Source organism: Balaenoptera physalus (assembly GCF_965194825.1).
Source record: "Balaenoptera physalus genome assembly, chromosome: 2".
NCBI classification, from domain to species: Eukaryota; Metazoa; Chordata; class Mammalia; order Artiodactyla; family Balaenopteridae; genus Balaenoptera; species Balaenoptera physalus.
In genome coordinates, this window is record NC_138883.1 from 153,017,192 (window position 1) to 153,039,961 (window position 22,770).

At 42.1% G+C, this 22,770-nt stretch overlaps 1 long non-coding RNA gene across 1 annotated transcript in view; it reads left to right on the forward strand.

The window, feature by feature from the left end:
• Positions 1-22,477, forward strand: part of LOC309655281 — a 380,610-nt gene extending 358,133 nt beyond the window's left edge. The window contains exon 2 of the long non-coding RNA XR_014260748.1: positions 22,155-22,477. This is a non-coding gene — a long non-coding RNA (uncharacterized lncRNA). The remainder of the gene's footprint in view (positions 1-22,154) is intronic.
• Positions 22,478-22,770: the final 293 nt, after the last annotated feature.

Sequence of the window (22,770 nt, forward strand, 5' to 3'; positions counted from 1 at the left end):
TGCAGTTTACTAAATGTCTCCTAAGCTTCCATACTCCACCACACTCACACGCTCCTGCCTGTTCTGATGGTCGCTCAACGTGAGGAACATAAAGGGAAACTTTATCACTAGATGAAGATGAATTGGCCAGTTCTGTAACCTGGTTGACAGTAAAAATTTCTATCCTGGGTTTTCTGGACAGTATTCTAAATAAATTCTAATTTAGAAAATAGAATAAGATAACCGTACACAAATTTCACATTCATTCACTGTCTAACTTTTTCATGTTTGAACTGTGATATACTATCAGATAAGTCGGGCATGGGGTGGGCATAGTGGGAGCACCTTCTGAGATTTTGATGTATGATTGCACACAAAGGGAAAGGAAAGCTGTCAGAGATACTGAGAAGCAGTAAAGCTAGAGGCATCACTTGGAATACGCCTGCTGTAAAAACAACCTTTCACAGCAGTTTAAAAAAAAAGAACAGAAAACAAAATAAACCTAGTCATACGTCTTCTAAATCACATCTGATTTATTCAAGTGCCCTTTTCTCCACTTTTGCCAAAGAGTCTTGCCTCCTGAATTCTGACCCCGTCTCCCAAACCCTGAGTAGATCAATCTCGAAAGTTTTAGCCAATGCTTCCCAAATCCCGGTCCATGGAATAATGTCAGGTTGCCTGCCTCAAAGTCTACTCAGAAACTTTGGAAAAATGGAGATTCCAGGAGCCTGTCCCAGGAATCTTCATTCAGTAGGTCTCAGGTGGGGCCCGGAAGTCTGTAATTTAAAACAGATTTGCCCAAGTGATTACGATACCCAGGCAAATCGGAGAATCACTGCTCTGGACTATCTAATGGATAGTATAAATAATTTAAATTATTTTATAATAAAATATATCAAATATAATAAAATTAGAAATTTAAATTTCTAAATGCTGAAGCTCCTCTAACATTTCACGAATGCTTCCATCAAGAGCAACTGTTATGATGAGCCCCGCCATCCCTCTGACACCACCATGAAAGGCAGATGCTGAGTCACATGCAGCACTGCTCTCTTTATACAGCATGACCAACAGACCACCAGCACCCTGTTTTGTTTCAGAGTGATGATGGTATGTGACTACTCAAACAAACTGATTTTCTGATCTCCAGGGACTCCTGATTCATTGAGCAAGATTAAGAATTCATGTGTCAGTTTATCATCTGAACCACACAGAACCTAAATAGATACAATCACCATGATGATTGTGGTGGTTGACTGTGATGATTCAAATAATAATTGAAAATAATAACTCCATTGATAATTCAAAGTTTACGTTCATAGATACTGTTAGAAACTCTAGCTCAAGAGAGACAGATGTCAAGTATACCTGTGAACAGTTTATTAATAATTGTTTCATAAACTATAAGTGGAAAATATTATGTCTTAAATTAATGTTACCTTTTATAATAAGTGATTTTAAATATAAATCAGTAACCAAATTCATTAATCAAGGATTTTAAGTATATATTGGAATGTATCATCTAAAGCTCTAATGGCTTATATTTTCCATCTCTTACAGGAAAAATGAATGGGTCACTCCACATTGGGGATTGTGTTATACTCAGGCCCCTGCACTCAATGAATAATCATCATGTGTTGATACATAAGTTAATAGGCATCTAGACTCAATAGATTTGGGGAAGCTGTAGGGTCCTGTTAAAGATGTAGTTAGTTGCTCCTCAATATGTGTACTCTCCTTTTTAGTAATAGAGACCTGATTTTCAAGAAGCTCCACAGCCACTCAGAATAAAGAACACATTCACCAGCCTCCTAGCCAGATGTTACCAGGTGACTAAGCTCACCCGACGGGATGAGTGGGAGAGTATGTGTAGCTTCCAATAACCACCTTACATGGAGTGGGCATCCCTTCCTTCCCCCTCATCCTCCCAGCTGGATGAGTGCAGGTGTGAGGACTGCAGGACACTTGAGCCAACTTCTCGACTGAGTAGAAACCACTTGTTATAAACGGCGGCTCTACAAAATGGGAGAGTCACGGAGGCCTCATGTCAATCCTGGAATGACCACCTCAACTTCATCTCTATAAGACAGAAATAAATCCTACTTACTGAAGTCACTGTTATTTGGGTTTTCGTTATTTGCCATCAAACCTAATCTTAAGGGCTTCCTTGGTGGCACAGTGGTTAAGAATCTGCCTGCCAATGCAGGGGACACGGGTTTGATCCCTGGTCCAGGAAGATACCGCATGCCGTGGAGCAACTAAGCCCGTGCGCCACAACTACTGAGCCTGTGCTCTAGAGCCTGCAAGCCACAACTACTGAAGCCAATGCGCCTAGAGCCCGTGCTCCGCAACAAGAGAAGATGCCGCAATGAGAGGCCACACACCGCAACAAAGAGTGACCTCCGCTCGCCACAACTAGAGAAAGCCCACGTGCAGCAACAAAGACCCAATGCAGCCAAAAAAAAACAACAAAAAAGCAAATAAATAAATTTATTAAAAATAAATAAATAAATAAACCTAATCTTAACTGACTTTGGTCTCTTATAGGTTGACCCTCCGAGCAGTTGGTACTTAATATGGCACCCTTCCCATTATTTCCCTTAACTTTAGCCAAATCAAAACAATTTGATGGACCCCTGGTGTCCTGGGGTCCATCCGCAGATAACTAACTTTGGCTGGAACAGGTAACCAAAGCCAGCTGCTTTCAATGAGACCAGAGGTGAGTTACTTCCACAGTGAGTGCTGTCTACTGAAGAGCGAGATGGAGTGTGGAAACCCTGATGTGTTTGATGAAAGGCACTCCATGGGTGTAAAATATTATTGTACATATTATTCATGGAAATGGTTTGTGGCAAAGACAGATTCTTAGAGGCAACTGGCGTTAGAGTCTCTTGTTTTTAATAACGTACGTGCCAGCCAAACAGACATACGCCTTAACAGCTTTTAATTATTTCTGCTGTTTGCTTACTTCTTTGCATTAAACATAACTTTAGTTATTTGCATATTCATCTGAAATCTCCATTTCCTTATCCTCAGTAATCACTTCTTTAATAATCGCTGCCAGGTCTATGGAGGATTTTTTGAAAACAATCAGCCTTTCTTTAAGCCGAAACCATTCCATTTACCTTGAAGTTGTTTTTTTTTTTTTTTTTTTACTACTCATAGTTTCTGTTGATCTTTCCTGGCAGGAGGGAAGTTTCGATTGCTCCCGTACTAACTTGTTTTCTTACCTGTGGTTCAAGCATAACCCTGTTTTACAGCCATCCCCTGACAGCTCCACGGTGCAAACGTGTCTCTGGGCAGAAGAAGTCGCCCCTGGTTCTTGAGTACTAACTGTCAATTTCATGGGGGATTTTGAGAACAGCGGGGAACATTTCACTGTGACTATGCTGGTTTGGACTGAATGGACAGCATGTGTTACCGGGGAAGAACAGAGATGTTTTTATGCAGTTTTATGTGGTTTCCCACCAAGCTTCATCAGGGTCACCCAAAAGACTGATTGTGAAGCCACCCCACAGCCCTGCGTTCCCCAGGAAACAAGCACAGATTTGAACAGCTAAGGAAAATTTGGCCTTGCTACCTCATCTGTGAAATACCAACACATAACCTACAACATTCTCTGTAAATAATCCAGATAAGGAATGAGACATCTAATGCATAAACCTGATAATACAGGCCCCAGCAGGAAAGGAAAGCAGAGATGACATGACGGACGAGGTGGCTCCTCTCAGAGCTCTGTGTTTCAGGACACTGGAGAGAACCACAGGTGGGCTGCCAACTGGATGGGGAATTAGCAATCAGTTGCGTATTCTTTGGAGTGTGTCAAATGTTCTTCCCATCCAGGCACATCCCTTCCCATCTGGCGGGGGTGTCGCATTTCCACCAGGCACGCCCCACCGTGGAGATGTATCCTGTATGTGCACATCTGGGCCTCCCTCTCCCTGATCTCCCAGCCGGGCTCCCACTGCTTGGACTTCTCACCACTTTCCTTCTCTAGACCAGCATGATCAACTGGAAAGAGTCCTGCACTCTCAGACAGGATTTTCATCCAAATTAGAGCTGTCTGATAAAATATACGCTGCCCACTTAAAGCTGAATTTCAGAGAGACAACAGGTTTTTTTTTTTAGTGTTATGTCCCAAATATTATTTCTTAACTATCTGAAGTTTAACTTTAACTGGGTGTCCTGTATATATATATTTTTTGCCAAATCTGTCAACCTTAGTCCAAATTTAATTTCTGCCATTAACTCACACACACCATTTAACATCTGAGGTTCTCAGTTTCTTCATGGCTGAAAGGAAGGGGTGAGGTTGCTGGGAGAAAGGAACGAAGATAAGGGTCAGTACTAATCTCCCAATATCTGGCTCTGTGTTAATCCATTCAATGTATGTTATTAATTTGACAGATTCTTCCTGAAAATCTTCTGTGTGCCAAGTGATATCTTCTGTACAAGTCATCAAAGATGAATGAAGATGTGGGGCTCAGGAATTAATAATTAATTAATAACAGTGGTTCCATCTTACCTTTATAGTAATCCTATGACAAAACAGTTATTCCCATTTTATACGTGAGGAAAATGAAACATGGAGGATTTGTCACAGAACCAGTCATAAAGGAGTTAGATATTGATATGATCGCAAACCGCAACATTTTCCCTTACGCTGTTCTGCTACCAAACAGCTCTCAAATGACAAGGCAGGATGGAGGCTTAGCACCAAAAGTCCTCCGACTCCTGTGACCAGTGGATGTCCTTGTTTATTCTTTTTCCCATGTATGTGCTTTTAAGTCTTCCTGGTATCCCAAAATAGCCGATGGTGTGTTTATAAGGCCAGTTCTTGTAACACAGTCAGACAGTTGTTTCCAGTGGGGTCATTTCAGTGATGCTCAAGAGAGAGCTCTTTACAATGATGCCATGTCCAAATTCCCATTACCAACGCCAACACAGGATATGTTATTAATGAGACAACTGGATTCTTTTTTCTCTTGCTGATCTTCCCCCTTCAATCGTCCTTGGATGGGATTTGGAGAGTTTTAGGAAGGGCTAAGGCCCTGGGGAGATGGAAGGATGTTTGTTGAGTACATTACTTGGAATAAAAATAGCTGAAACCTTAATGATATCTTTTTAGGTCATGGCAAATGTCTCTGGGGTCAACAGTTGTAGTAAGAATTGCATGAAAACATCACACTCGCCCAGCTGAACAGATGATGGGTTTACTCCTAGCCATTCATGTACCACCTTCTGAAGAGAGGACGTTCCCTTCTGGAGGGTGTGACCAGGAGCTACAAAGAGGAGAGAGCTCCCTGTGCGTGAACTGACTGCAGCTCACTGAAGAGGCTTCCGTGATCGTGTGCGATCTGAATGGTTGTCCATATGATGCAATTGTTTTATTGGTTTGTTGGTTTTTAATTATATATAAAAAATACCTGCTCATGGTTCAAAAATATAAAGATTTCTACAAAGCTTACTAGAAAAGAACGGTAGCCCAACATCTTCTCTTATTTCTCACAGCAACCAATTTCAGTTTTGGGGGCTGGTTCTTTTGTGTATTTGTTTCTGTTTTTTTAAATAAAATGGTTATATTGCTACTTTTTGACTTCTCAGATGTAGGCAAACCTATGGACTAGCCACTCTGGAGAACAGTGGACTAGCCACTCTCTTTCACCCCAGTGTTCAACCATCTACAAGCACCCTAACTGTCCTCCTTCCTCCTAACAGAGTTAATTTTGGTTGTATCAATATTCTTTGTTTCTGTTGTTATGATTATGTAAACACTAATCACAGCTGAGGCAAGCAGTATATTAAGATGATTTTTTCCTTTCCTGTATATTTTATTGTCCCTGTTTTAAATAATTATCTCCCTTTCAATTGCTTAGTTATCTATACTTTCCATAAATTTAACCCCAAACACTCTGCTCATTGTCTAAATCTTCTCTCCGCCATTTCAGGTGTATCAGGTAGCTTGTCAGTTTTGTCGTTCTGAAGAACGCCTCTGGAGCCTTCTGACCTGCACCAACACACGTTGGCCATGCTCTGTACCTGGTCACCAGCATCCCGGGAGCCCAACCTCTCTGATGCATTGCAACCCCTGCTTTTGATTCATGATCCTTCCTTTCTGAAGGAGTATATTGTTCAGTACTTCCTGAGAAAGGATTCTTGAGAGGTAAATACTAAGAACTTGCAAGTCTGAATATATGTTTATACTAATCTCATTCTTAATTAACAGTTGGGCTGGGTATAGAATTCCAGGTTCAAGAATACTTTCCTTCGGGATTTTGAAGGTATTTTTCTATTGTCTTCCAGCTTCCATTGTTTGGTTAAGAACTCCAAACATTTCCAACTTTTTTGCTGTATGTTGACCTGTTTGCTCTCTGAAAGCTAGTAGGACTTTCTCTTTGTTCCCAGTGTGATGTTCACGTAATATTAGACACATATTTAAGACTGAATAAATATGCAGTTTTTACTTGCTGGGCACTGTGCTACATGCTGGGGATTCCCAGAAAACAGGACAGACTCCAGACAGCACTCAGACTTCAAAGAGGTGCAGTCTAGGGAGAATCAGAGATGCTGCTTTCTAACGCAGACATTTGCTACGGATTTAGACAAATCCTCTAGAGGATGAGCTAGGAATCAGCAGAGATCTTTGGCTCCTTTGCATCTGCAAAGACCATTTCCTGTTCAACACATACATTTGCATGAAAACCAGTGCCAAGTCTGAAATAGGGAAATATAGATCAACTATCCAGCCATGAAGCAAGGCTTGGCAAGCAGATTATAACAAGAGAGTTTCCTAATATCAAGAAGGGAAAGGATACAAAAAACCTTTGCCTTTATCTTATGACAATAAGACACAAATATCATTAGATATCATTTGTATCTAAGACAAATTTGATAGAAATGAGAGAAAAAAACTGGTAGGATACAATTCTGGAAGGTTTCTCCTCTTTATCAATCATTCACTGATACTTTCTTCCAGAGTTAAGTACCAAAATAACCAGGAAGGCTTCTTCTTCATTACTTCATTATTAGAATAAGCATCTGCTGATGCCAATAGGAAGCAAAGTTGTAAACACCTAGCCACATAGAACAGAACATAGAACAGAACTCTGTAGTCATCTCTGTCTCCATTGCCAAAGCTTCCAGAGATATTAACAAATCCGGGGGGGACATAATGCCAGAACATTTAGACCACCTGTGACTCATGAGCTTGTCCGCCAGTAGTAATTTTTTCCAAGATAAAAATAGGAGATGAGGTTGGGGAAACATGAAATTCAGAATTTAAGGATGGGGGGAAGAAAATGATAGAAATAAAAGTGTAGAAAGAGAAAAGTCTGAGGTTAACCTGAAACAGTCCACCTTTGCTTGGGATGTGGAGAAAGCAAAATGCAGCATCAACAGAGAACCAGGATTTCAGACGTTCACTGTGGCGCTTGGTTATTAAGGCTAATCAGAAGGTCACACATATCAGACTCATCAAAAGGGCTTTACTTAGGACAACAAATGCCTGGGACCTACCCCAGATATACCCTGTCAGAGATCTTTTTAATAAGCTCCCCAGATGATCCAGGTGCCTACAAAAGTTTGGCAACCACTACTTGACATTGACCTCAGAGTGAGAAGGAGCAGTAACTGTAATACGCCACCTGCTTGGAGGGGAACAGCAGATGGAGGGAGTTTCCATATTGGATTTGTGGCTCATATCCAAAACAAGGTAGGTAACCAGCATCTAGTCTTTCTTTCTTTGTCTCTTATCTCTCCCCATCCACAGGTAGACTTCAGGATGCCATGCTGTTATTCTTTCCCAGTTTAAGACTGCTTATGTGCACGTGTGTGTCTCTGTGCGTGCATGCCTGTATGTGTGCATATGTTTGATGAGGTACCACTGGAACTGGGAGAAAACCCTCTTAGTCTTTAGAGAACAAGAATAGGACTTTTACTTAATGGAAGAAGGCAATTTATAACTTTCTATTCATTTTCTATTCTACTCATTTAGAAAACTCAGAAGATTTTGAGTTGGGTTTGTGGGGGCAGGACAAGGTTGACTTACAACGATTTAACAACCTGAAAAACGTTCCCTCTGGCTACCGGTTCTCTACATCACATGGCAAATAAACCACTGTCCTCCCTCCCCAAAGCCTAGGGAACTGGAGATCCAGGTGGACTGTAGCCCACCAGACATGCTGATTCTCTGGGTGAGGTGGGCCCTGAAACTGGATCCATGGGGACAAATTCTGCAATAATATTAGCTCTGACTTGTAATTCCTCCTCTCACCATACAGCTGAGCCTAAGAAGAGAGGAAACTATGAGGTTCGCATCCCAGCTCTGCCCACAGTCAGGCCAGTGCACTGATTGGAAGTGACAGAAATCCAATTCAAACTAGCTTAATCAAAAGATAGAATCCATCCCTATGTAACTGGGAAGGCTAGGGATCAAGCTGGCCTGACTATTTTGGGAAATGAGTATTCTGGGTCTCCTCCTCCCTCCTTCTTTTCTCCATGTGGCTGCATTCCCTTGAAACAGAAGTAGATGGTTTCCTTCAGGCATTGGGGGTGGGATGGCGGCTGCAGCAGATGCAGGCTTACTTCACTCAGCCTGACAATTCCACAAGAAAGAGAGAACACACAGCTTCTCGGGGTCATTTATAAAATCCCAGGGAAGACCTCTCATTGGCTAGACTGGGGTCACTTGCCCATTGTAGGACCAACCATTATGGCCAGAAGGAACGGAGAACTGGCCAGTCCTTGAAGATGTGGATGGGGTGGTTATGGGATGGAGACTTCAATCAGAAGTCCCACAGGGTAGGGAGAGGCAATTCCCCAAATTAAGAGATGACAGCTGCAGAGGAAGAAGCAAAGAAACACTGAGCAGATACAAGCATCCATTATTGTCATCTGCCAGCTTGTGACTTTGGCAAATTAATTAATTCCTCTGTGCCACATGCGGTTGTTATGAGCATTAAATAAGATAAATGATACCAAGCCCTTAGCATGTAGTGATAATCAATACACAGTTACTATTACTGCCAACCAATTTCCTTCTAAGAATTTACAAACCATGCAAGTATATGAGCATAATTAAACCCAATTTTATTTATATGATCGAAAATCCCCAGGAATTCTAGTTTAAGCATTTTATAAAATAGCGTGGCAAGAAGACTAGCAACTACCTTGAAAGCTAAATTGCAAGTAAATAGGTAAATTGGCCTATTGTCCAGTAGAATTGTTGCGTATCACAGGCAAATTGCAGATTTTAAGAAATGAAACCTGGAGAAAGCTCCTTGCACTAACAGTCCTATATCACAGATTAGGGCACTGGCTTTGTGAGAGGCGGGCGAATCGAGCCCTAGAACCAGGCTTGGCCCTCAAGCAGGATTGCTGGCTCCCAGCTGCTTCCCCCACTTCAATCTCATGGGCGGCTTGGCCAGGACAGGAGAGCAGACACAAGGGCCTCAGGGCAGCCACTCAGTTCCTTTCAGAGGAGCCACCTCATCCATACCGATGGTGAAGATCAGTGAAGACAAAAGGCATCTGCAAGCTCACCAGGCCCTGCAGCTGTCGGCCTCACGACAGCCAATTCCACGGAGAGACTGCCTGAACGGCTCCCCTCGTCTGCAGCACACTCTCCAGGACTCTCCAGGACAGTGAGCCGGTGCCCATGGGCTGGGCGCCTCCCTGTGTAGGATGTGCTCCCCGCCGGCTGCTCTCCCAGGGCTCCACCTCCACCACCCACTGGCTCCTGGCTCCTCAGCCCCGAAGGAAGGCAAACGTGCTGTCTGCTGGTCTGCCACAGCCTCTCCTGCCCGCCTGCCTGTCCCTCCCTAAGGTCTTGTCAACTTCGACCATGTTCCCTAAGTTTACTAACCTCGTTTTATTCTGACTAATCTTTTCCTCCCAAAAAGCAGAGCCCCATCTTCATTCCCTCCTGGATCAATTCAGTGCACACAAGAAAAAATATGTATTGTACATATGCAGTGCAGCAAAGGACACAGACAAGGAGACTGATTTGGATTAAGTGGGTCTACAAACAGCTAAACGTACACCGCCCTTCCCCGAAAGACCACCCTTCTACAGCTATTGGGTACCTCCGATTATAAAGCCACCCTCTTGCAGTTCAGTCTTGATCACCTGGGGGGGGGGTCACCTGAACACCCCCAATGCCAGGTGGGAGCAATTTTCCCAGGTGCTCAAGGTCGCTGGCTCCTTTCTCAATTTGGCGGTGTAACAACCTAGGAGGAGAAAACCTAACACTGAAAAAGAAATGAAACAGATCCTAAACCTCCCTTGGACACCGCAAGCATCCATCAGCAGTTATTCTGCTAACATCATAGCTGCAGAGTTGGCCAAATTAGATGAGGTGTGTGTTGGAGAATATCATTAATTATTTTCATGGATTCTAGAATAAGAACTACCTGAGTCTGAATTCTGGTCCTAGAACTTACTAGTTATATAACCTTGGGGAAATTAAGCATTTCCCCCTCTAAATCTCAATTTCAGTTTTATAAAACAGGGATAACGTGTCCCAGGGACATTATTTCATAGTATTAAATGAGATAAATAAAGTGCAATGCATGGCATATAGGAAGCACCTAGAACATGTAGTAGCTGGTAGCTCTACTAAGTGACAGAAGGACATGCAAGGTGCCACGTATGGGACACATCAGAGGGCTGCACAAGCTGCACAGGGCAATGCTGCATCGGGAATCATCAGGACCTTAACATGGGACTGCTCCCTACAAGGTACAGGAAGAGACTTCCAATCAGAGGCACTGAAGGATTTGGAAATTCATGTTATTATTAATATACTAAATATTTTAAAATAGTGAATACACAAAAAAATAAAAGAAAATGCAGTCCAGATGCACCAGGAGGGTTTGTGGTGAGGGACTGTTTATGACTAAACACCTGAGGTTAGCCACTCTGAGATGGGCCTTCTACCTGATGGTGAGAATTCAGACTTAATTCTGTGGGTGATCGGGAGCCATTAAGGGTGACACGTGGTCAAAACTGATGTCCCCTCAGTGTTCTTTAATGATGCTTGGGACTCCGGGATTCCCTCTCTAGGTCTGTATACAAACAATAGAAGGTTCTCTGAAAGAAGTTTCTCCATCTTAATGGTTACCTTAATTATGTCTCTTTGAGTTCACACTTTTTTTAAAAGTCCTCTTGTCATTATAACCATGGGGATGTGGTTGGCCTTTTTCCTCAGTGAGTGTAGTTGTTCCATTTCCATTTGAGAATAGTGTTAACAATAACATCTGGAGGGGGAAAGGATCTGCTCCATCCCAGGGAGATGAACAGTCAGGAGCAGGAGGTGGGAGAATTACTAATGGCTTGACCACAGGCACCTCCCCCAGGTATACCTGGGGGCCTGTGTAGAGTCAGTGAACCACTGCCTTTAAAAATCTCCTAGTGGTTGTGAACTTTGAAATCAGTTATGTTTGGGTTTGAATCCCTTCACTGTCACTGCCATGCTGTGTCACCCTGGACAGGTCACTTAACCACTCTGAGACTAAGTTTATGAAAATTGTCATAATAATGTCAATGTTATAGGACTATTGTTAAATTAAATGAAATTATTAAACTTTACATGTTCTGGGTATATAATCGGAGCTTGAGAAAGGGTGCTTATTATGAAAGGACCTTACATTTTTATTAGAGATGCAATCCACTGGGCATTTTGTTCATGATGGGTGTCCTGGTATAAAGCAAATGCCACATCAAGACATTTTATATCATTAAAAACCTTAATAATTGGATAACTGCCTACTACTCTGTAACATAGGGAGACTAGTTTTCAGGGAATAGAACTCAGGGCAGGTAAGATTTGAGGGTGGGATGTGGTGATGTCAGTGTGGAGGTCGGAGGACATCAGACCCTAGAGGAAGCATAGAGCCTGGAGGAAGTTTCAAAGGGATGAAGGTGACAAAGGAAGGAGAGATGAGCTGTATGTGGGTGGTGGGGAGGGTCACGAGAAGAAAAGGCCCCATCACAGCTGTCTGAGCTCCCCTCAAGGCCCAGGGTCACAGCCCACTTCTGGGACAGTCAGATAAGCACAGTCTACGGGTCATCAGGATGAAAAAAGATAGAAATGAGCAACTGTCCACACCAATTCATATGGAGAGTGGCTGCTGGCCAGCCGCTCTCCAAATCACCTCTGTTCTTTTCATACTGTTGGAGGAGAGGTCAGCCCCACTGTTACTAAAAGCTTCTATTTTGTGCTGACAAGTACAATTTTTATGCACTTATAATACTGATGGGGAGACAGGATATATGAGAGTTGAGTGATGTTATGATACTTATCTTTCTAAGGATGGAAGGGGCTAACTTACAATATTATAAAGCAAGGGTTGAATTACTGGCTATTCTTCAGGAAAGAAGGAAGTCATAAAATAATTTGCTGTGTAAAAGAAAATTTATTTTCTAGAATGAATAGTGTTTTGAGACTCCCCAAAATGTTAACAACAAGGCTGGGAAAGGGAAGAATTCACAATACACTGGTTTGTTGATGGATGCACTTTTTTGTAAGTTGTGCTGTATCTCAATAAAAAGTTCACATAAAAAATTACTTAGATGTCCCGTTATCCTGGTATGAACTACTAGCAGTTTCTGTTAACAGACAAGGAAATTCTCGCTGAGGCACAAGCAGCTCACAGACTGAACTATTTTAGGAAACCCCCTAATTCAGACACAAAGCTGAGGTATAGATGAAAATAGCTTCAGCAAACATAATTTTATTAAATGGTTTCTGTGCTCGAAGATTTGCCTGTTCCTTCAAGTTGTCTGTCCACATGAAGGCATCTAAGTAAACCTTAGGTTGCTTTAAAATAGCACATCCTGCCGAGAGCGATTATCCATGAGGTGTGGGAGAACACTCGCCCAGCTTGGAGCCTGTGTCCTATTTAATCACCCTGTTTCAGATGTGATTAAAAAGAAATCCATGCTTAGCCAAGAAAAAAGGCTCAAGAAAGTGCCAAGGTCTTCGTAAAAACACACTGATGCAATCCTTTGCCTGAATATGCAAAGCCAGTTGGTGCCAGTTTCGACTGTAATTCAGAGAAGTCAGTCTTTGAGATTAAAGCCTGTCTGTGGAACTAGCCTCAGCCTGCAGGCACGCACGCGCACGCACACACACACACATGCACACACACGCGCACACACACAGAGGCATCAAGTGTCTATTAAGGATATTGCATGATGCCAGGTCTGGAAAGAGAACTGCCGCTCACTGCCTATATCAGAACTGTGATCCTCAGGACACATGAGTCTAGGTGAAACTAGGTCAGCCAGGTTCTTATGGGATTAACACTGGATATTCATAAAAAGTATCTCCAGAATGAAACTGACACGATATTATATAGCCATTCAAGCTTCTGCCCCTTCTCTGATTATTTTATTTGCTGCAACTTAGCACTTTATATGGATAATTTGTGCATTTCTACATATAACTATGTTTTTATTTTATGTAAGGTAAATTTTATTATACATCATACACCTAACTATTATAGGACCCAAAATCAATAGACTTAAATCCCAGATTGTAGTTCAAATAAAAGACCAGTTTGTCAAAGAAATACAACTCTTTTCAGACTTTCTGCTAGCTTATTTTCTTCCTAAATTTTGTAAACTAGCCTTTTCCCATCTTCTGTTTTATTCAAATCTACCTTGGCCCTAAATCATGCCACTACACACATACACACACACACACACACACACACACACACACACACACACACACACAACTTTCCTTCCCAAATTAATGACTGTTAAATATATATTTGGTTCCTGGCACACAGCTCCTGAAACCCTTGTAATCTCTGGAGTGATAAGAGTGTCTTTAGTATGTTAATTAGATGAGTGGTGGCTGGGGGCCACGAGATAGATCCAGGATGGGGGTTGGTGGCCAGAAAGACCGAGGCATGATTAAAGGGTTGGAACTTTTAGTCCTGTCACCCCACCCCCAAGAGATTGAGTTCAATAATTTAATCAGCCATGTCTATGTACTGAAACCGCAGTAAAAACCCCACCATGATGAGGCTCGGAGAGCTTCTGGTTGGTGGGCACATGGAGGCGCTGGGAGGGTGGAGCACCCAGGGTGGGCACGGAGGCTCCGCATGCCTCTGCCCTCTCACCTTCCCCCCGTGCATCTCCTCCACGTGGCTGCTCCTGACTTGCATCCTCTATAATCAACTGATAATAGCAAGTGAAGTACTTTTCTGAGTTCTGTGAGCTGTTCTAGCAAATTATCGAAACTGAAAGGAGAAGGCTGGAGGATCCCCAGACTTTGTAGCCAAGTTGGATAGAAGATGGGTACCCTGGGCAGTACGACAGGCATCTGAAGTGGGGCAGTCTTGTGGGACTAAGTCTGTAACCTGTGGGATGTGGGCTAAACCCAGGTAGTTTCAGAGCTGAGTTGAATTGCAGGACATCCAGTTAGCGTCCAGAGACCTGGACAACTGGCTATTGTTGTGGAAAACCCACACATTGGGTGTCAGAAGGGCTGTGGACTGTAAAAACAGTTCAGCAACTGTAACTTTTTCAACCCCTTCTCATCATGGGGTCTTCACCCCAAAACAGTCAGCCCCAGCTTTTCAGTATAGTCAGTCTTTTCCTCTGTTCACGTGTTTTCCCTTTTATATAGCATCGTAAGTTTATCTCTTATTCTTGATTTTACTAATAACTAACAATAATAGAAATAGAAAAAAAACAGAAAGCTAATAGAAACTGGTAACTTACTACATACCACACACTATGTTATGTGTTTTATCAAAACTACCTTTAGTTAAGCTTCAAAAAAGTCCTTCAAGGTGGATATAATTATCTCATTTTACAAATGAAAAAATGCTGTTTTATCATCAGTCCACTGGCCTGACTGCCTCTTCACAAACGGGCTGAGGGGGCAGAACTAGGTTCACTTGCTCTCCTTCCTCACCATCCAGTCCCTCCTCAGTCCCTGCCTCTACACTCATCCTCCTCTCACAGAAGATCCCCAGCCATATCCTCATCATCAGCCCAACACCGGCTCTTTGGCTACCATCCTCTACAATTTCTTATCCTGTTTTGAATTGTGAACCCCTGTCACCCCCTCAATTCTCCACTTTCTCTGGGCTCCTTCTTGCCTCTCTGATCTTTCCCCCACCTCCTCAGGTGTCTTCTTCTATCTGCTCCTTAATGGTATGCATTTCCAAAGGCTCCTTCTTTCTCTTCTCTTTTTCAACCTTTTTTGAACATTCTCAACAACTTCCAAGGCTCTGAGACTCATCTATACCACCAGCCCTAATGGCTCTCCTGAAATCCAGACCATATTTTCATCTGCCTGCAAGATACAGGCATATGGATTATTTCGTAGGCACATCAGATTCCACATGTACCAACTTTCCCTTCAGCCTGTTTTAACAATGCATTTCTGACATGATTAATAACATCACCAACCACAGAGTTGCCAAGGTAGACATCTCCATGTAATCATTTACTTCTTCCTTTTGCCAGATATCCTAATTACAACACATCACCAATCCTGTAAATGGTCCATCACTTCATTCTGTCATTCTTATTCCCACTGCCCTTGTTCTAATTCAAGCCTCCAATATCTCTCGCCAAAATAACTACTCGAATGCCCCAAAACTTCTGATTTCCCATCTTAGTTAACCTTTATATCACCACCCCCAAAGACCTGTTTATCTCATGCCTCTTGTTTTATTTATTTATTTTTTGGCTGCACAGTGCACCATAGGGGATCTTAGTTTCACAACCAGGGATCCAACCCATGCCCCATGCATTGGGAGCATGGAGTCTTAACCACTGGACTGCAAGGGAAGTCCCTCATGTCTCTTGTTTTAAAACCTCCTATATATCACCCTTACTTACAGAAGAAAATTGAAGCAATCTAATACGGTATTCAAGATTCCTTGCATTTTGCTCAAAGTCCAGATTTTTACCAATATTTCTGTGACTCCTGCCCTATTTACCTTATTGTGTAACTAAAACAGATTTTGAAGCTGGTCATCTCTCATATTAGACTTCCTTGCCTAGAATTCATTCAACTGACTATAGATAACATTCTGAGACAAGAATCCCTCAAAATCATAATTTAATGACTTGTGAATATCAGCATCACTTTCTTACTGCAAGCTCTAAGAAACTAAAAGGAAAAGCCTCTTAAGAAGTCTTTTAAAACATATAGGTAGTTTCTACCCTTGTTATCATCTACTGTTTTTATTTGGGTAAAAACACATACCTTAGGGAAGCAACCTTTGTTGTACTTCAGGTAACTTATATGAAGGGTACTGACTCTTTGCTTCTAAGGGGATGTGAGGTCAGCTGGTTCCTGCAAGGCATCCTCCAGATGGTGAATGGGGGCACTAAAATCGATTAATGAGAATGGACCTTATCTTGTGACCTTAACAATGTCTTTGTATATACTTGAAAACTGTAATAGGAGAAAGTGCTTGATGCCAATAATACCACATGGCTAGAATGATGTGCTCCCCCTTCAAAGTACTGAGTTTCCATGTGAGAGAACAGAAATAAAAATGGAATTGGGGGTGTGTTAGTCAGGGTTCTCCAGAGAAACAGAACCAATAGGAAATATATATTTGGAGATTTATTATAGGAATTTGCTCACATGATTATGGAGGCCAAGAAGGCTTCCTCTGCAAACTGGAGACCAAGGAAAGCCAGAGGTGTAATTCAATTTGAGTCTGAAGGCCTGAGAACCAGGAGCTCTGGTGCGTGAGGGCAGGAGAAGATGGATGTCTCTGCTCAGCTCAAGCAAAGAGCAAATTTAACCCTCCTCTGCCTTTTTGTTCTATTTGGGCCCTCAACTGACTAGATGATGCCCACCAGCTTTGGTGAGGGTGATCTCCTTTACTCAGTCTGCTAATTCTAATGCTAATATCTTCCAGAACCTTCCTCACAGGCACACCTAGAAAGAATGTTTTACCAGCTGTCTGGTATCCCTTGCCTGGTCAAGTTGACACATATAATTAACCATCAGAGGGGGTAATAGAGTATCCATTTCATAAAAAATAAGAATTTGTACAACTTACTAAACACACAACAAAACAAACAAAAAGATTTAAATGACTTAATTGAATTTTTTCCTTCCACCTAGAAATTTTACCAGTATTCCTTCTTTCGTGTTACTAAGAAAATAAAATCATAAATTTGTTTTGGCTGAATGGTGTGATTAGGTGATTCTTTGAAGAGATTTATTTCCATACATTAAGGAGGAGAGACTGCTTTTCAACATTTCATGATCAAAAACTCTTTCAACATCTCCGTATGTGAAAGGGAGGCTCAGCCCTAGCATCAGCACATTGGGCATCTCTAGAATAGGATGTGAGCTTGTAAGCAGAGGGCAGAGAGGCAGAAAATACAAAATTCTTCCAGCGAGACTTCAAAACGGACATTTATATTTTAACATAAGCATGTCACCTGTTCACAGTAGATATTTAAAAATTACTGAAGTCCCTAGAAGACAACATTCAGGAGGAGCTTCCTGAAGGCTGGCTCCTACCAAACTCGCTCTGGCCCTCCATGTTGGCAACAGTTGGCATGGCATGTGAATTAGGCAAAGCATTTGACCTCACCAAGATCCAATGGGCATAATGTTGAGCAGAAGGGGGCTGACCAAGACCTAGTGGGCCGAGTAGAGGCCATCCAACAAACAAGCATTCGGGAAGGGACTCAGGCAAGGGCAACAAGACTCCCCTCTGAGAGTGGAGCGGAGGAGGAGGGAGCGAAAGAGAGTCCAGAGTGTGCAGCTGCAGTAGGGCTCCAGCTGAAACAGCTGTCAGGGTTTAAGGCAGAGGCCAGGTGACAGGAAGACAAAGCAGAACCCGATCTTTGGTGTCCTTGGAACGGAGTCAAAATGGGTACAACAGAGGGGAATCACGCACACCACTGACCCACGATGCTTTCCCTTGCAACTCCCTCTGATGGGTGTGCTCTGAGTCCAAGATGTGCTCTGAGTCTTCCTGGGAAAGACAAGGGCAGGAAGTCAAGCAGGGAGTTTTAACACCGCTATTCTTAATCAAGATTTCCCTTTGCCTGCTGCTTTCTGGCTTATATTTTCCCCAAACCAGGAAATATAATTAAGGGCTTTGGTTTACAGCCTCTTTCCTTTTACAGTTTGTGAGCCTGAAAGCTAGAAATGAATACACCTAAATGGTAACAATGTCCACAAAAAAATAAATTCACTAAAAAAAGTAGATAACATCGACGGGAAGGTGAAAATAAGATTTGCCACCATAAACTGCTCTTCAGGTACTGTTTGGAGCTATTATATGACACCAGTCCCAAGCACCTTCCAGGTATCGCTGTGAGGGATAGCTGCAGAATGAGTTACGTTTTCCTCTGAAATATGACTTCACTACTACAATGGTGTTTGCAGGGAAGGCGTCCAGGGAGACCTCTATCTTTTGTTTTCCAACTAGAATTTATTTCCAATTCTATCTTCAAAGTTTCCAAGTGAAGGGTTGTTAAGAATAGTATTTTGCCATGAAGAGAAACCCTTGAATTATAAGGGAAATTTAAGGAAGTGGAATATAATTTTCCTTCCACCTATTACTAATTTTTGCTGATTCATCCAATACTTCTCTCTGCAATGGAAGAAGTGACATTTCCACTGTGACATAAGGATCCCCCTGTGGAGTCTGGAATCTAATTTTGATAGTTTTTCTAATGACTATTAGTCATTATTTCTCCATTTTTTCTGCCAACCTTATTATCATGGTGAAATACTCCATTCGAGAACTCTCTCCCCCATACCTTTGCAACTTGTATTATGTTTGGATTATTTCCCTTTGCTGATAATATTGCCAAATTCTCAGAGATCATCTACATGTTTTGGCAATGTGAGAAGAGGTTGAAACTGCCATTGTTTTTGCCCTAACTGGCTGAGTCAGCCAATGGGAATTCTGATTATATGCTCTTAGGCCAAGATGTGAAGCTGGTTTCGAAAACTTTTGGAAATATCAATCCAAGAACATTTCTTTCCTGTTTATGTGTATCAGTCATTTTATTTCCTACTGAGAATTATTTATATCATTCAGCGTTTCCAAGTACAGAAGAACATGACTTTGAAATCCCATGGTTTCTGGAAATCTTTCAGAAAGGAAAAGGAGATGAAATGAACCAGTAATCAGGCAGACTTTGCTTCTTTGCTCCTTTCTTTGCTCTTTGAAAAGCAAGCACTTTGTCTTTTTTTTTCTGTTACAACCCTTCCTTCTCCCTCTAACTTGTTGATAGTTCATATATTATGATTCTTCTCTCATAAGTTTACACATGATCAGGACACTGGTTGAAAGACTACAGTCTTAATATACTATGTACTCAATACAGCATGGAAAGTTATCAAAAATACACCACATACAAATATATATGTGAGTCTGCATATATATGAAGGGGGGGGTGCAGAGAGAGAGAGAGAGAGAGAGGAAACTATTGTTGACTTAGGGATTGACTGTCCCTCAGACGAAAGCAGAACATTAATGAAGATTATCCTTCTCTCCTATGTTTATACAACTCTGGATTCTACTTAAATTGAAGAAATAGCCATCAATTTATCCACTCATTCTCTATACAATTCTTGAGCCCCTGGTAAGATCAGACACTATTCTGGACTCCAGGGCTGCCATGATGAGTAAGCAGAGCAGTCTAACTCATGGAGCTTCCATTAGAAGGGAGGAAGATGGACAATACACAAATGAAAACTTTAATGTCAGAAGGTGAAACCAGCGCACCGCAATGAAGAGTAACCCCCACTCTCCACAACTAGAGAAAGCCTGTGCACAGCAACAAAGACCCAACGGAGCCAAAAAAAAAAAAAAGCAACAGAAGAAAACTATGGGACTTCCCTGGCAGTCCAGTGGTTAAGACTCTTTGCTTCCAGCAAAGGGGTTGTGAGTTCAATCCCCGGTCAGGGATCATTTCACTGAGCATAATACACTCCAAGTCCATCCATTAAAAAAAAAAAAAAAAGAAGGAGAGAGGTGGCATGACTAAAACAGACTGATACAAAGATGAAGAAGATTCAGCAGGCTACCTTAGACTGTTGTCTGGAAGGGCCTCTCTGAGAGGTGACATGTAACCGGCCTGACAAGAGTCAGCCATGTGACTCATTTAAAGGCCCTAAACCAAGAACAAGCTTGAGCTGTTTGAGAAACATCAAAAAGTCCACTGTGAATGGGGTAGGAGTGGATACTAAGGTAGCAGGGGGTGGTGGAAAAAGAACACAGGTGGGTAATGGTGGGAACCCCATCATATGGGCTTAAGTCAGAGTAAGCAGAAGCCATTGGCAGGATATGAGAAGAGGGTGATGCTATATGATTATACTTTTTCATAGCTCACCCTTGCTGTTGTGTGGAGAATGGTATAGAAGGGATAAGAATGGAGAAAGAAGACCATATAGAAAGCTTAATGTGGTTGTTCAGGCAAAGACGGTAGTGTGACAGCAGGAAAGACGGAAGGAAGTAGGATCTGAGATGGGTTCTGGAAGCATGTTGCTTCCAACTTTTTAGCTTCAGCAACTGTAGTTAAACAATTTTTTAGCTTCAGCAACTGTAGTTATTGATGTGTTTTCTGAGATGGGGAGGATTGAGAGAGAAGATAACATTCTGTTAAGTTTAAGATGCTGATAGACATCTACGTGGATTTGCCAAATAGGCAACTGGATAAAAGTGTGTGGGGAGAGGTTAGGACTGGAGTCAGAAATTTGAGAGTCAGAGATTAGAAGACATTTGATCCTGCCCAAAGTGTCTATTGAGACATTTGGGTCTTGCCAAAAGATCCTTGAAATTTGGTCCCATCAAAAATGTCCATGAGCATATTTGGTCCATGACAAATGGTTTTTGATATTTGGGCCTATCAAAAATGTCCACACTTAGAAAACGTCCCTGGGTTCAAATAGCCCATAACTTTATTTATACTTTCGGTTTATAGGATTAATACATAAAAATATTATCATGCTTTACTGTCCAATAATTGCGTTGTGGCTATATTGCCAATAAAAATCTTTCTTGCCTCGGTAGCCTATGTGGTAACAGCACGTGGGGTTAGGTTGATGGATAGGGGTCAAATCTTCCAGTAGCGTGGGACTTATAACAACTACGTGTACTGAGAAGAGTCCTACAGTCAGAGAAATGCACAAAGGACAAGCTAAGGATGTGACGCCCCAACACATGGTGCATGAAGATGTCTCTGAGCATTTAGTTGGATGTGGCTGGGTGGTTCCATAAGGGCGGAGTATGACAGGAGGGGCTTGGTCAAGCTGCTACAGAAAACAGGCAGCTAACTCGTTGGTGTAATTATTAACACAGTGTCTTGCAGGAGTGAGAACTGGTGTGGCTCCCTAACACCACCATAGTAGACGGGTGTAATACCTGCCATGAGGGGAACACCACTCATCTAATTAACCCCCTTAAAACTATCCCATTGCCCAGGGTTAATGCGCAATGCTTCCCTTGAATCGAAGTCCAGGAGTACGATTGCAATAGATGGCAAGAAGCGTCTGCCCCAATTTGGAGAGGTTTTAGTGGGTGTGACTCCCACACTTACTTGCCAACCAGGGAGGATTACCCTGCCCTTGGCTGGTGCCTACTTACTGGCTGATCCAGTAGACATTAGTAAGGTCTCCCCCACCAGTGAACCAGCAACCATTGGTCAGATGGCTACAAAATAAAATAAAATAGCCCTCTTCTGTTGCTTGGCAATATGACATATTTATTTGAAAATTCTCAGCCAATGTGGCAGAAATAGTATACTCACAAAAAGAAAAGCCAATGCTACGTTATAATGGTTTTTGTTACCATTTCCATTCCGTTAACGCAGATAGGAGTAAAAGGTACTGGTGCTGTGAAAACAGGAAAAACTGCATGCCCAATGTACAACTGGTCAGGATTCGGATAACATTACAGTCATTCAAGATGGGACAGAAAAACATCAGCACAACGTTGGTGTTGAAGGAGAAGTAAGGAAGATCCTGAATAAGTTAAAATGATACGCAGAAGAACCAAATGCAACACCATCCCAGGTACTTCAAAGAACTCTCCATGTAACTCGTAATGAAGAGGTCCTATTAATGCTAAATTCATTCAAGAGGCAAGTTAAGTAAAATTCAAAACAGACTTTGACCTCCAAACCAAACTTCATTGTATGGAATTAAAATTCTAGAAAAGGGCTTCCCTGGTGGCGCAGTGGTTGAGAATCTGCCTGCTAATGCAGGGGACACGGGTTCGAGCCCTGGTCTGGGAAGATCCCACATGCCGTGGAGCAACTAAGCCCGTGAGCCACAACTACTGAGCCTGCGCATCTGGAGCTTGTGCTCTGCAACAAGAGAGGCCACGACAGTGAGAGGCCCGCGCACCGCGATGAAGAGTGGCCCCCGCTCGCCGCAGCTAGAGAAAGCCCTCGCACAGAAACAAAGACCCAACACAGCCATAAATAAATAAATAAATAAATAAATAAATAAATAAATAAATAAATAAATAAATAAATAAATAATTCATTAAAAAAAAAAAAAAAATTCCAGAAGAGTATGAAGTGACTAGATTCGAAGAACCAGTCCTTATGCTTGATTCCAGTGCTCAAGATGACAAAAGAATTCTTATTTACACAACTTATGAAATACTGGATATCAAAGTGCCAGTACCACATTAATCAGTGATAGCACCTTCAAGAATGCACCAACACAGTTCACTCAATCATTACTGTGCCTGGTGAACTACTGGGTTATACTACGTGGCTGATTTATGCACTAACAATGAAAAGGCAAGAAGAAACTTACAGATATAT